At 39.0% G+C, this 15,175-nt stretch overlaps 1 long non-coding RNA gene and 2 pseudogenes across 1 annotated transcript; 2 read left to right on the top strand and 1 right to left on the bottom strand.

Moving 5' to 3' along the window:
* Nucleotides 1-844: 844 nt before the first annotated feature.
* LOC148699366 (uncharacterized) lies at nucleotides 845-7,338 on the top strand. Its single transcript, XR_015966416.1, has 4 exons — nucleotides 845-1,063; nucleotides 1,189-1,300; nucleotides 1,721-1,797; nucleotides 7,021-7,338. It is a non-coding gene; the product is annotated as an uncharacterized LOC148699366 (long non-coding RNA).
* Nucleotides 2,224-7,729, bottom strand: LOC148699364 (uncharacterized; annotated as a pseudogene).
* LOC148699365 (small nucleolar RNA R71) lies at nucleotides 7,238-7,342 on the top strand (annotated as a pseudogene).
* Nucleotides 7,730-15,175: the final 7,446 nt, after the last annotated feature.

The raw sequence follows: 15,175 nt of genomic DNA, 5'->3' as shown, positions 1-15,175 counted from the left end.
AAAATTAAAAACCTAAAAATTCTAATTCCCACCCCCAAACTTAAATCACACATTGTCCTCAAGGTGTGGAAAATAGAAGAAAAACAAAAAGAAAATAAATAAACTAACACAACGAAATAAAAATAAATAACCTCCCTAAATAACTAGAAATAGACAAATGAAAAATAAAACAAAAGACAAGCGACCAATAAAATGATACTCTACAAAAGAAATAAACTAAAAAGAAAAGGAAGTGGACACACCTGGAATCGAACCCGTGACCTGGAATTGGGCTATATAGGCTGACTGAGCATTTGGGGTTTGAGTTTGAAAATTTTGGGCATTGGACAAACATTTGGCAATGGAAAGATGACACAAGGGTCCATTGAAAAACATGTGGGTGGAAACCCATTGTGCAGGACAAACGTGATGGCCCAAAAAGAATACAAAAGCATGGGAGACACACGGAATGCATCCGTACACCCACATGTTTACCGGCTTGTGAAAAAAACTTAGGATTCCCTTCCCATGTCTGCACATGTAACCTCGAGCCTAGAGCCAAACGGCTCTTTCTTTACTCCCTCATCGTTTCTGATGAAGCGTATGAATATATCAAACCCAAATCGAGTGGCAGGCATGCATTCTCAAAACCCTCAGCCTCGCAACCATGTTCTCTAACCTCGAGCCCAGAGCTCACCATTTCAAAACTTCTCCTTTCTCTCATTTCTAATTATATTAAGAAATCCTAAGCCTTTTTGCTCTAGAGAAACGGAGAGGTCTCACATTTCTCTCAGCCTTATTTTCTTTAAAATGGTTCTCATTTCTCTATACTGGAAAACATTAGCTGCTCCTCCAACCTCATTGCAACATCAATGTCTCGGTAACACAACCCGAAATCGCAAAGGTAAAACTCTTTCCTTGCTGCCATTGCGTGCTAGAGAGCTTATTTTCATGGGAAAAGTAAAGAACTAACACATGCAACTATTTTCTCTGCGAGGACTCTTGGATCCACAACAAAAGTAAGGCACCAACACCCAATCTTCATAGATCCATAGCTAATACTCCAAAACTCATCCATCAGCAGGTAGAAACTTAGTCTCCCCTACACTTTGGTTTTGATTCTAGATTTTAAGTAACATTTTTCTGTGATGTGACTGACCAAAGGGCGAAAAAAATATAACATCCATCCGTGTTCTTATTTATGCACAGAGCAGAGTTCGAAGGCTTGGATGACGGCATAACAACGGAAGAAAGGATAAGGACCCCAGTTTGACGAAAAACAGCCAAGCCAGACACAAATAACACGGATCGAAAACCAAAGGTAACAATTCATACTCGCATGTGACTGTGCTATGCCTGCATGTTGAGGATCTGCTGGGTTGCAGGGGTGTATTATCTGTGAGATCACCCCCAAACTTGATATAAATAATAACTGGACACTGTAGTTGCTGGACAAAAGAAATAACACTGAGATCTGTATGGGGACCATGTATGAGGACCATTTGGAACTTAGAACACTGCTTCTCCCTATAATATTCGTGAATGACAACCTGGATCACCCCTGAACATATGTACGAACTTTTTGGATTTGACCCGTTCGGAGGACGGATAAAGAACTCACCCCCAAACTTAAATAATGGCATACCCGGCATCTTCGAAACTAAATGGCGTAGATCTGCATAGAAATAATGATAGCTCCTCAGTACGTATCAACTTGATGTTTTTTTTGTTTTTGTTGCAGGAACACTGGAGATCCCCAAAAGCAGCTCAATGGCGGCTAAGGCGTGCATGGAAGAATGGCCGCGTAGCAAAACAGAGGTATAATGTTCTATCCTTTTATGGCTGGATCTGTGATTCTGCAAGAGCTTTGTAATTTCTGCATTATATGTCGGCATGGTCTAGGAATGTGGTTGATCCCACAGTAGAGTCTTTTATATTTATCGTTGCTTAGACACTAATTCATGGGTTATACTTTGACAATTTGCACATTCACGTCGACATGGTTTAGGAATGTGGTTGATGGTAATGTAGACTTGCCACTGGGTGCGTGATTCCAGCCTAAAATAAGTTCTCTGTGTATACATGCTTGTTTGCTTTGTTTGTTGTCTGCAAAAACCCACGTTATGAAATCAGAGATAGATTATAGAAAATACTAACTGTAAACTAAAAATTAAACAAGTAAAATGAGAATTTTTATTATTATTATGATTATTATTATTATATATATATATTTTTTTTTTGAACTTTTTTTTTTTTTTTTTTTTTTAGATGATTGTCGACACTAAATGATAGCCTAGGAATTTAAATGCAGCTAAACGGAAAATAATGAAAAAAAAAATAGAAAGTAATGAAAAAGTTAGAAAATTGGGTTGCCTCCCAATAAGCGCTTTATTTAACGTCTGTAGCTAGACCGAACAGAAGCCTGGTGATTAACTTGCTGGATTCTTCAGAGTCATAGACTCGGCTGCACTGTCAAAGGGTGACTCTAAGTATGGTTTCAGCCTGTGACCATTCACCTTGAATGTGTTGCCATTAATCTCGCTTGTAATATCAACTGCTCCATGAGGATAAACCTTAGTAACCAAGTAGGGTCCATTCCATCGAGATTTCAATTTCCCTGGAAATAACTTTAATCTAGAACTAAATAACAACACTTTCTGCCCTGGCTGGAAATCTGTCCTGAGAATGTGTTTATCATGGAAGGCCTTTGTTTTGTCTTTGTATATGCGTGCATTTTCATAAGCCTCCTGGCGAATTTCATCAAGCTCATTGAGCTGCAGCTTACGCTTTTCCCTACTGAATCGTAAGCAAAGTTTAACTCCTTGATAGCCCAAAACGCTTTATGCTCTAGCTCCATAGGTAAATGACAAGCCTTGCCATACACAAGCCGAAACGGGGACATCCCAATGGGTGTTTTAAATGCTGTTCTGTATACCCACAATGCATCATTTAATTTCAAACTCCAGTCTTTACGAGTGGAGCCAACTGTTTTCTCCAAAATACGCTTTATGTCCCTGTTTGAAACCTCAACCTGCCCTGATGTTTGTGGATGGTAAGGAGTGGCAACACGATGAGTTATCCCATATTTTGCAAGTAATGCAGCAAACTGTTTATTAATGAAATGCTTACCCCCATCACTAAGTATAACTCGCGGGATGCCAAACCGTGGAAATATGACTCCTTGGAGGAATTTCAGAACCACTGATCCTTGATTAGTTGGTGCTGCAATTGCCTCGACCCACTTAGAAACATACTCAACCTCGACCAAAATATATTGATTGCCATGTGAAGATGGGAATGGTCCCATAAAATCAATACCCCAAACATCGAATAATTCAACAACCAAAATACCATGTTGTGGCATCTCATTCCGTTTGGACTGATTTCCCACTCTCTGACAACGATCACAAGATTTACACCAATTATAAGCATCCTTGAAAAGAGAAGGCCAAAACAGCCCACTTTGTAGAATTTTAGCTGCTGTCCTTGTAGGCCCAAAATGGCCACCACAAGCATAATGATGTGCAAACTTTAAAACACTGTCTTGTTCCTCTTCTGGAATACATCTGCGAATAATCTGATCTGGACAGTATTTGTACAGATACGGCTCATCCCAAAAATAAAATTTGGCATCTGCCAAAAATTTCTTTTTCTGCTGATAACTTAAATCTGGATGAATAACTCCCCTGGCCAAATAATTAACCAAATCTGCAAACCATGGTGTTTTGTGCTGGATAGCCAACAATTGTTCATCAGGAAAATTTTCATTGAGAGGCAATGTGTCTTCTTCTGCAGTAGCAGAATTTATTAATCTTGATAAATGATCAGCCACCACATTTTCACTGCCCTTTTTATCTCTAATTTCCAAATCAAACTCTTGAAGTAAAAGAATCCACCGAATAAGTCGAGGTTTAGCATCCTTTTTAGATAATAAATACTTCAAAGCAGCATGATCTGTGTAGACAATTACTTTAGCCCCAATTAAATAAGAACGAAATTTCTCTAATGCAAAAACAACTGCCAACAATTCTTTCTCAGTGGTCGCATAGTTCAGCTGTGCATCATTGAGAGTTCTGCTAGCATAATAAATGACTTGAGGAATCTTGTCTTTTCGCTGTCCAAGAACTGCCCCAACTGCATAATCTGATGCATCACACATTAGTTCAAAAGGTAAGTTCCAGTCCGGAGCTGCAATAATCGGTGCTGAAGTTAAGAGTGTTTTCAACTTGTTGAAAGCCTCCAAGCATGCATTATCAAAAACAAACTGTGCATCCTTAGCCAATAAGTTACACAAAGGTCGGCTAATCTTGGAGAAATCCTTGATAAACCGTCTGTAAAACCCAGCATGTCCAAGAAACGAACGAATGCTCTTCACAGTAGTAGGAGAGGGCAACTTAGCAATAACATCAATCTTAGCTTTATCAACCTCAATACCCTTGCTAGATACTAAGTGCCCTAAAACAATTCCTTGTTTAACCATAAAATGACACTTCTCCCAATTCAATACGAGATTAGTTTCTTTGCAACGCTCAAGAACCAAAGATAAATTCTGCAAACAATGATCAAACGAATCACCAAAAACAGAAAAATCATCCATAAATACTTCAACAACTCGTTCAACCAAACCTGAGAATATGCTCATCATGCATCGTTGGAATGTGGCAGGTGCATTGCATAATCCGAAAGGCATTCTTCTGTAAGCAAATGTACCAAAAGGACAGGTGAATGTGGTCTTTTCCTGATCCTCTGGTGCAACTGGAATTTAATTGTAGCCTGAATACCCATCTAAAAAACAATAGAAAGCCCGACCAGCCAATCTTTCCAACATTTGATCAATAAAGGGTAGCGGAAAGTGATCCTTTCTAGTACCTGTATTGATCTTCCTGTAATCAACGCACATTCGCCACCCAGTAGTTAAACGTTTAGGCACAAGCTCGTTATTGTCATTTGTCACAACTGTAATTCCAGTGCGTTTAGGTACCACTTGAGTAGGACTTACCCATTTACTATCTGAAATTGGATAAATCATTCCAGCATCTAAAAGCTTCATAACCTCATTTCGAACAACTTCCTTCATGATCGGATTCAATCGGCGTTGAGCATCAATGGTGGGTTTGACACCCTCCTCCATCAAAATTCTGTGCATACAGAGTGTTGGGCTGATCCCCTTAATATCTGCAATTGTCCACCCAATGGCATCTTGAAAATTTCTCAAAATACGCAGCAATTTGTCTTCCTCAATTGGAGATAAATCTGCAGAAACAATAACTGGTAGTGAAGAATTAGCACCCAAATAAGCATATTTTAAGTGTGCTGGTAATGGCTTCAATTCCAGCTTAGGTGGCTGTATTTTTGAAGGCTGTAATGGCGTTTTTGGTTCTCCCAAACTCTCAAAAACGTGCCTCCACTTTGGCTGGTGTAAAGGGACACTTTCCAAAGCTGTAACATACTCAAAAGCTTCTTCATCTTCAGTTTTGGCGTCTTCAAAACCATGTAAAACTTTTAACAGTGGATCTGCTGTCAAACTGGGCATAATATCTGCATGCATGATGCCTTCTAACACGTCAACTCTCATACAGTCTTGCAAATCACTAGGCCTCTTAGTTGCTTCAAATAAATTAAACACAACAGATTGTTCTTGTACTCTAAGCGTCAATGTGCCAGCTTCCACATCTATCAAAGTTCTAGCAGTTGCCATGAATGGCCGCCCCAAAATAATTGGTGTTTGCATATCTTCATCCATATCCAAAACCACAAAATCTGCTGGAAGGTAGAGATTATCCACTTTAATAATAAGATCTTCAATAATACCCCTAGGATAAGCAACCGAACGATCTGCTAACTGTAAAATAACAGATGTTGGTTTGATTTCTCCTTGTCCCAGTCGCTGAAAAACAGAGAAAGGCATTAAATTAATACTAGCACCCAAATCAATTAAAGCACGTTTAAACTCAGAATTTCCAATTGTGCATGAAATTGTAAAACTCCCTGGATCTTTTTTCTTTGGTGGTAGCTTTTGTAATAGAACTGCACTGCACTGCTCTGTGAGAATCACTTTTTCGAAGTCCACAAGCTTCTTTTTATTTGTGCACACATCTTTCAAAAACTTGGCATATGAGGGAATGTTCTTGATTGCATCAATTAATGGTAGATTAATCTGAACTTTAGCCAATGTCTTCATGAAATCTGTTAATTGTTGATCTTTTGCATGTGGCTTCAATCTTTCGGGATATGGCATAGGTGGAACATAAACACGCTTTGACTTTTCTGCATTTTCTGTAGTAGGCACTGCAGTATTTTTGGATCTGTCCAGTGGTTGGGCAGATTCTGCAGAACTTTCAGAACCTGTTTGTGGCTGCACAGGTGCTACCCGTGAAGCTCCAGCACTGTTTTCTTTATTTTCTGCATCACGGTTGTCATAACTTTTACCACAACGCAATATTCTAACAGCATTACAATCTGCATTTCCACGTGGATTTGGGATAGTTTGGCTGGGAAATTTTCCTGGTTCTCTGCCCGAAAACTGGAGTGAAAGCTGCCCCATTTGCTGCTGTAGATCTTTCATTGTTGCTTGTATGTTCTGAATGTTTTGGTTGGTTTTTTGAATTTCTTGTTTTGTTGCATCAAAACTTGCCTTAGTATGATCTGCCAATTTTTCAATTGCGACTTCCCAAGAAGGTTTAGCTTGAGCATCAGGTTGCTGTATTTGTTGTTGAAACTGTGGTTTAACCTGTTGATCTCTATTCCACTTGAAATTTGGGTGATCTCTCCACCCGGGGTTGTAAAAATTTGAGTACGGATCATTTCTAGGCCTTTGATAATTATTGAATGCGTTAATCTGCTCTGTAACATGCTCCGGGTATGCGTCCCTGTGTGGGCAACCCATAAAATCATGTGTTGTAATGCCACAAATGGTACAGGCGGCTGCAGTAGGCTGCTGGACAGCAACCTGCTACATAGGTGCTGCCATTCTTTGTAAAAGCATGTCAAATTTTGCATCAAAATTTTCTAACTTCTTCTCCATCTTTTCTATTTGTGCAGATACATGAGGTGAACCACTAGTCATCTCAAAAACACCCCTGGTCTGAGGTATATCAATTGCCCATTGTTGAGATTCTGTCGCCATGTTCTCAAACAATTGATACGCTTGCAGTGCATTTTTGTCTGAATACGTTCCTCCACAAGAAGCATTAACAAGAGTCTTAGTAGTCAAATTCAGCCCTCTGTAAAATAAATTCATTTGAGTGTCACCATTAATGCCTGAATGTGGACATTTCCTGAGTAGATCCTTGTAACGTTCCCATGCTTCATGAATTGCTTCATTAGGTTTCTGAGCAAATGTTAAAATTTGAGTACTCATATCAAGTGTTTTTGAAGCTGGGTAGTATTTGCTTAAAAATGCAGCACTAAGTTGGTTCCACGAAGTAATGCTTCCAGATGGAAGTGTGAGTAACCATCTCCTTGCAACATCCTTCAAAGTGTATGGAAAAAGTCTGAGTTTGATAGATTCTGCTGAAAATCCTCTCACCAAAATGTTTTTGCATCCCATTAGAAATTCAGTTAGATGCATGTTAGGATCATCTGTTGATAAACCATGAAATGAAGGTAGAATCTCCAACATATGATGTCGTATCTCAAACGTAGACCCATCTTCAACTTCAGGATAGGTAATGCAGCTTGGCACCTCTGTGGCATGAGCAGCCAGAGATTCCCTCAGCGGTTGTCCCGCTGTTGGTAGAACAAATGCCATAGCTTCCTCGCTGTCCAAAACCCCAGTAAACCGATTATGCAAAACTGTTCCCTGCAGTGAAGGTTCACACTGTAGATTCTGCTTTCTAAGTCTTTGTCTGGCAGTACGTTCAGGTTCTGGATCAAAATCTGCAATTTGCTGTTTGTGTGATCTGGTACAGACCATGCACAATCTGCAGAGAATAAAAAAAAATGAAAATTAATTTTTTTTTTTTTTTTTTAATTATATACGGGAATAATTAATTGAGAATATGATAGACAAAAATCTATTTAAAATCAATCCCCGGCAGCGGCGCCAATTTCTTGATAGGATTTTTACCACCTGCGTGAAAGGGTTAAAAACACCTAAAATACTTGCAAGAGAAACAAGGTTATTGTAGTATAATTGGCTCAAGCAAGGTCGTTCTCCACAAGGATTAATTTAAAGAGATCAAAGCAAAATCAACTCTCAACTAATTAATTAAAACAAAGTTTTTCTTTTGAAAGAGGTGATTTAATGACCTAAACTACGAAAGACGAATTTAATTAAAAAGATTACTTAAAAACCACAACTTTAAAGAAAGATAAGGGGAACAATTTTTAGGATTCACAGAGAGAAAGTACTAGGGTTCCGCCGTCACCCTAACAATCCTATGTAGCTTTTCTAAATTACTTACGAACCATACATGTATGTTTTGAAGGTTAGGTTTTCCTAGAGTATATCCTACTTGGAACCTCCAACATAGAACGTATATCTAACATGCAACCCGTCCGTGGTGTTCAGATCGAATGTGAACATGCAAGACTCATTAAGTTTTATGAAAACCTTTTTTAAAAAAAACCATATAACCCTTAAAACGTGTCGTCCATCCTAAGAGGTTACACATATTAACCACAAGAAGCTTTAGTCAATTTTAGGGACAATCCTCCGCCAAAATTGCATCAAATAACTTTTCCAAATATCCTGATGGTCGCGAATCACTAAGACAAATAGATAGTTTAAAGCACAGTGATTAACATTCCAAAACCTGCATGCATAAATTCATAAGCAAAGTAAAAAGAGACTACATATTCTTGCTAAGGATCATGGCCTCGCCCTAGCAAAAAGAATTAGTTACGCATATTCATACTAAAAATCATAGTTTTTATTGAAATAGAAAAAGAATGAAAACACCTTGTAGAATAAAATCTGAAAAGCTCTAAACTTTTTCCAAAATCTTCTCTCCAAAAGTTGCATATCAGAAAAGCCCCCCAAATTTAGAACGGCTGACCCTTTTAATATCTCTCCCTCAAGCCAAAACAAAAACCCTAACCATCCAGTCTTTTATTCCCACTAAGAAACTAAATAATAATAAAATAAAATAGAAAATAAATTCCTAATTAAACTAGGAAAAACTACACAGAAACTGTTCATCCACGTTTTAGCCTCAAATCTTCTTCAAATCCGGCCCAAGATAGCTTGTTTTAAAGATAAGAACGTTCTGAACACATCTCCAGAAGGTCACGAACCCATCCGAGGTCATCTTGGGCTCCAAAAACGCAAGTTAAGCCCAAAACGTCACTATTCCAGCACTGCGCATGACTCCCTTATTTTATTACCAGAAAATATTCGCTTGGTAGAAAAATCTGATATTTTGGCACGATCAAGCTAAGTGACTCACGAACGTCCTCCAATTGGAATTACTCCAGAATTCGTCCATTTGACCATGTTTTGCTCCAGAGGAAGTCGAAAATCCTATATTGGAAATATAATTTAAAGTATCAAAATTCTTCCAAATTATTAACCAAAATATACTAAGAATAGGGTTAAATATATAATATAAAATATACTCATCAGTATTTATGGATGACTTTTCAGTGTTTGGTTCCTCTTTTGATGAATGTCTTAACCATCTCTCTTTAGTACTTCAAAGATGTCAGGAAACAAATTTGGTTCTCAATTGGGAAAAGTGCCAATTTATGGTGAAACAAGGAATTGTGTTGGGGCATGTAATCTCTAGCCAAGGAATGGAGGTGGACAAAGCCAAAATTGACATCATCACCAATATGGCAGCTCCCACAACCGTGAAGGGAGTAAGAAGTTTTTTGGGACATGCGGGTTTTTATCGTCGTTTCATTAAGAACTTTTCAATGATCACTCGTCCATTATGCAATCTGTTAGCTAAAGATGTTGTATTTCATTTTGATAAAGCTTGTATGGATGCATTCAATACTTTGAAACATGAATTAACCTCGGCCCCTATTATTATGGCACCAGATTGGTCTTTACCTTTTGAATTAATGTGTGATGCCTCTGACTATGCTATTGGTGCAATTTTAGGGCAAAGGGTGAACAAGCTCCCACACGTGATCTACTATGCAAGCCGGACTTTAAATGATGCTCAACTTAACTATTCCACAACTGAAAAGGAGTTGCTTGCTATTGTTTTTGCCTTAGAGAAGTTTCGGTCATATCTTGTTGGATCTAAAGTTATTGTGTTTTCTGATCATGCAGCCCTTAGGTACTTGATGACAAAAAAGGATGCTAAGCCACGCTTAATTAGATGGATACTCTTACTACAAGAGTTTGACTTGGAAATTCGAGATAAGAAGGGAAGTGATAATGTTGTGGCTGACCATTTGTCACGGCTCAATGAAAACCATGGAGTTGGACAACCTTTGCCTCTAAATGAATCATTTCCAGATGAACAACTCCTTGTTATTCAAGAAAAAGAACCATGGTATGCTGATTTTGTTAATTATCTTGTTTGTGGTATAATTAGAAATGACCTTTCTTTTCAGGAAAGAAAGAAGTTCCTTGCCATGGTAAAGCACTACGTTTGGGACAAACCATATTTGTTTAAATATTGCCCTGACCAAATCATTAGGAGGTGTGTCCCAGAGAGTGAGCAACAAAGCATTCTAACGTTCAGCCATACATTGGCATGTGGAGGACATTTTGGTGCCAAAAAGACATCTCTAAAGGTTTTACAATCTGGTTTCTTTTGGCCTACTTTATTCAAAGATGCTTTTGATTTTTGTTCTAAGTGTGATAGGTGCTAGAAAATGGGGAACATTAGCCGAAGAAATGAGATGCCATTGAACAACATTTTGGTGGTGGAGCTCTTTGATGTTTGGGGAATCGATTTCATGGGACCATTTCCATCCTCTTTTGGTTACTTATACATATTAGTGGCAGTAGATTATGTATCCAAATGGGTTGAAGCCATTGCTACAATAACTAATGATCATAAGGTTGTTTTGAATTTTCTTAAAGATGTGATTTTTTGTAGTTTTGGAACCCCAAGAGCTATTATTAGTGATGGTGGCAGCCATTTCTGCAACAAACCCTTTGAATCCTTGATGAAGAAGTACAACATCAACCACAAAATGGCAACCCCGTACCATCCTCAAACCTCAGGACAAGTGGAGATTAGCAATAGGGAGATCAAGAACATTTTGATGAAGACCGTAAGCCCTACAAGGAAGGATTGGTCACTGAGGTTGAATGATGCACTATGGGCATATAGAACATCATATAAGACCCCCATTGGCATGAGTCCTTATCGCCTTGTGTTTGGGAAAGCTTGTCATTTGCCAATAGAGCTTGAACACCGTGCATATTGGGCCATCAAGAAGTTCAACTTTGATTACAAGGATGCTGGAATAGCAAGGAAGCTCCAACTTAATGAGTTGGAAGAACTCAGAAATGAAGCATATGAGAATGCCAAAATCTACAAGGAACGGACTAAGCTCTATCATGACAAGGCCATCCTACGGAAGGAGTTTCACCAAGGTATGAAAGTACTGTTGTATGACTCACGTTCGAGACTTTTTCCAGGTAAATTGAAGTCTAGGTGGGTGGGACCATTTAAAGTGCTGCAAACATTTCCCCACAGAGCGGTGGAGATAGAGAACATGAAGAATGGCACCTCTTTTAAAGTCAATGGGCAGCGATTGAAACCATATTTGGAGAAAGTGGAGGAAGAGCAAGTTTATCAAGTTGTAGATTTTCTTGAGTTTACAACACCGTGAACAAGCTACCATGTCTTGCCTAGACATTAAATAAAGCGCTTACTAGGAGGCAACCTAGTGTGGTTTGTGTTCTTTCTTCATTTTGTGTTTATGTTGTCACCATTCCATATTCTTTGCCTACTTGCATTACATACAATTTTAAAGCATCGAGGACAATGCTTTGGTTAGGTTTGGGTGTGGGATGGAAGGTTTGTGTTTTTTTTGTGTTAGTTGTGTTAGTTTTGGTTAAGTGTGTTTTTGCTTACTAATACGAATGTATATGAGGGCTATGTTTGTAGACAAACTATTGGGTTGCTATGAAAAAAGGGTTTTATGACACGGGACATGTCATAACTTTCGAAGGGGTGTTTATTCTTAAGTTCATTTCGGAGCACACAGGTAAGCCGCCTCCCCGAATTTCAATTTTCTTTTATACTAACATGTTGTTAATGATTCAGGCACCCAATCTTGAATTTAAACTATTACCGGATCATTTCAAGTATCACCTTCCATTCAAAGATAAAGTCCATGCCATTTGATTCAATAAAAAAAAAAAAAAAAAAAAAAAAAGAAAAAAAAAAAAAAAGAATGTAACTTTCACAAAGGTGGTTTACGTGAAGCCCCACTACGTGGCACAACTCTAGAAGCAGGAGGCATCAGAGTGGAAGGCATCGGAGCGGAAGGCATCAGAGCAGAAGGCATCGGAGCGGGAGGTATCGAAGATAGATCATTCGAGGCCTCAATACTTGGTGGAACGCTAGATGACCCAGGAAAAATGTGCCTCTAGAGGAAAGCCGCAAACCTTTGACAGTCACTTTGGATTCGACCTTCAGATTCTTGCAGCTCATCAAGCTTCCTCTTCATGCCCGACGAATAGTTATTTGCAAGCACGTGCAAACTTCTATTCTCATATTTAAGCAGTTTGATCTCCTGCTTAAGAGTTTCCACCTCTGCCATCAACGATTCAACCTGCCGGGAGCGAGCAAGTAGGCGTTGGCCCATGTTGGACACAGAGCCTGCACATTGAACGCTGAGAGCGAGGGACTCTTGAACGGCCAACTCATCGGACCGTCCTGAAAGCAGCCTACTGTCCTTAGGAGTAAGGAGGTTCCTAGCTACTATCGTAGTTGTTGTTGCATCTGTCATCATGGAGTCTTTACCTGAAAGAGGACCATTAGAAGATAAAAAAGAAGGGCGCCATACATTACCTTGACGGGGCGCAACCGGATCGCTGCTGAGACTCAAATCTAAGCTAAGGTTCGATGAGTTAGTCATTTTTCAAAGGTGTTCAATGAGAAGGGGTGGATGGAGTTAAATCTCAAAGGGCCGGAGTCGATTTTCAAGAATGGGAAATCTTCAGAGTGTGTATGTTGGGGTGATTGATACCTCTATAAAAAGCCAAGGCGACGCGTCCACCGATTCAAAAAGCCAGAATTTCCGGCAAAACACGTGGAGGCCATCATCGCAACTACACATCTTTAGCCGACAAGCGCAAAGTTCAGCGACGCTTTCTCTGCTTTTCAGAAAACGCGTGCAGCTTTGTCAAAAGGAGCCGCATCCGCACTACTACGTGTCGTTCAGAAAGCAAAGGGGCGTCGTTCAGAAATCGAAGGGGCGTCGTTCAGAAATCGAAGAGGCGCCACTATTTCAAAAAGCCGGATTTGCGGGATCAAAACGTTTATCGACAAGGGTAAAAGAACAGTACCACCACTTGCTATTATCTCTATATATGTCGACCTTCATTTTTTTTTGGCAAAGCAGACCTGAAGAAAATGCCCAACTCTTCCTCACCTCTGAGGGCGCACTCCCAGCAAAGCCTTTCGAAATACTCAATTTTTTCTTCTTCCCCAAAGATGATACCAGATGCCTGGAGTACAGATGACCCAGGAGGAAACGGCGGATTGAAGCATGTGCTGATTCATTCACCGCTTCTTCAAAAGCAAAGGTATCTCATATCATCAAGGTCAAAAGCAAAAGTATCTCATATCATGCTCTTTCCCTGTCTTTTTCTTTGTCCTTGTTCTTACTCGCATGGCAAAGTAAAAGAAGCAATCAGCCGGCACTTAGAGTCAGTCTTTCGATCTGGAGCCGACTGCCTGGAATCTATTCCTGGTTGCTTACCTAGCGTTGCTCTCGAGTAGTCATCTTCAACGGAGCAAGTAAGGCAAGTGAAAATGATACATTGAAGCATGTGGAGACAAGCAACAACTGCATATGCTGAGCTATCCTCTAACCCTCTTCAATACGAATTGGAAAGATTGAACAAAGAAACAGATAAAAGGAGGAAGCTCAGACCTTCGGGGAAGAACAAAAGAATCCTCCAGCCCAGTAGCACAAAGGAAAATCAACAAGTGGAGGAGACCAAAAGAATCCTGCAGCCCAGTTCAAGAGTATGCCTGTGGAATCACCAAGATCAATGCCTCAATGCAATCACCAAGGAGAAGATGGAATTTACACTCCATAACCAGATTTGCGTCCCTAAACTCTTCTCTTTGTTAGTTACATTCTGCCATGTTTAGTTTGTTTAGTGCTGTTTGTGTGTTTACTTATGTTTTGTGTGAATCTATGCTTAAAACATTGAGGACAATGTTTGATTTAAGTGTGGGGGGGTAACTAAGTATTTTTGATGCAAATTCGTGGGATTTTATCACCCATAACTTCAAATGTTGTTCCTTGCTGTTTTAAGGTGTTTTTAAGTTGTTTTAGAGTGTTTTAGTATGTTTTGTTTTTATAACTCCGAAAATCACATAAAAATTTGAAAAACATGTTTTGAAAAACCTAAAAAGAGTGTTTTGAGTCGTTTTTGTGTGTTTGTGTCTTAGGATACCTTCCAACACAATGACGAGGATTTGGTTTGTAATTGCATGACTGTTAAAAAGAGTTATAAACATGGATGAAAGTTTGATTTACTCTTGGTAAATGCTTGGTTATGATTATAATGTATGACTTCACATGTAATAATAAAAGAAAAATTCATTTTTGTAACATGCTTGAAGGAAGGAACTCAAACAAACGCTACGACCCTGTGAGACTCAAGCCATTACCTTCTTTGGAGAGTTATATTCTGTGATTCTTTGTTTTCTAAAGTTGTTGCATGATCTCATTATTCCTTGCTTGGTTGCTACTTAGAATGCAATTGTATCATGATAGAACTAAATGCTAGAACTTATATCCGTTTCATTCAAAGCATGATATTGAATTGCATAACATATATTAAGATGAAGTTGTGTAGTTGCCACCATAGCCAAACAGCCTTACTTCCCATATTTCGTATTTGTTGTAAGTTTTAACCCCGTTGAGCCTCGTTTAGTCTTTATTCTTTGTTAACCCACATTATCCTTACCTAGCCTAGTTTAGGACAATCCACACCCTTATTCTTAAATGATAGTGAGCATGACTTAAATGAATTCCTTTTGAGTTACATTATGAAAGAAAATGAGTGTGGGGGAGAGAATGTTTTGTTCTTAAGTGTTTA

The sequence above is a fragment of the Pyrus communis genome, chromosome 1 (assembly GCF_041283825.1).
Source record: "Pyrus communis isolate YQ-2024b chromosome 1, ASM4128382v1, whole genome shotgun sequence".
NCBI classification, from domain to species: Eukaryota; Viridiplantae; Streptophyta; class Magnoliopsida; order Rosales; family Rosaceae; genus Pyrus; species Pyrus communis.
Note: the sequence above shows the minus strand (reverse complement) of the source record. Positions and strands in the feature narration are given on the sequence as shown.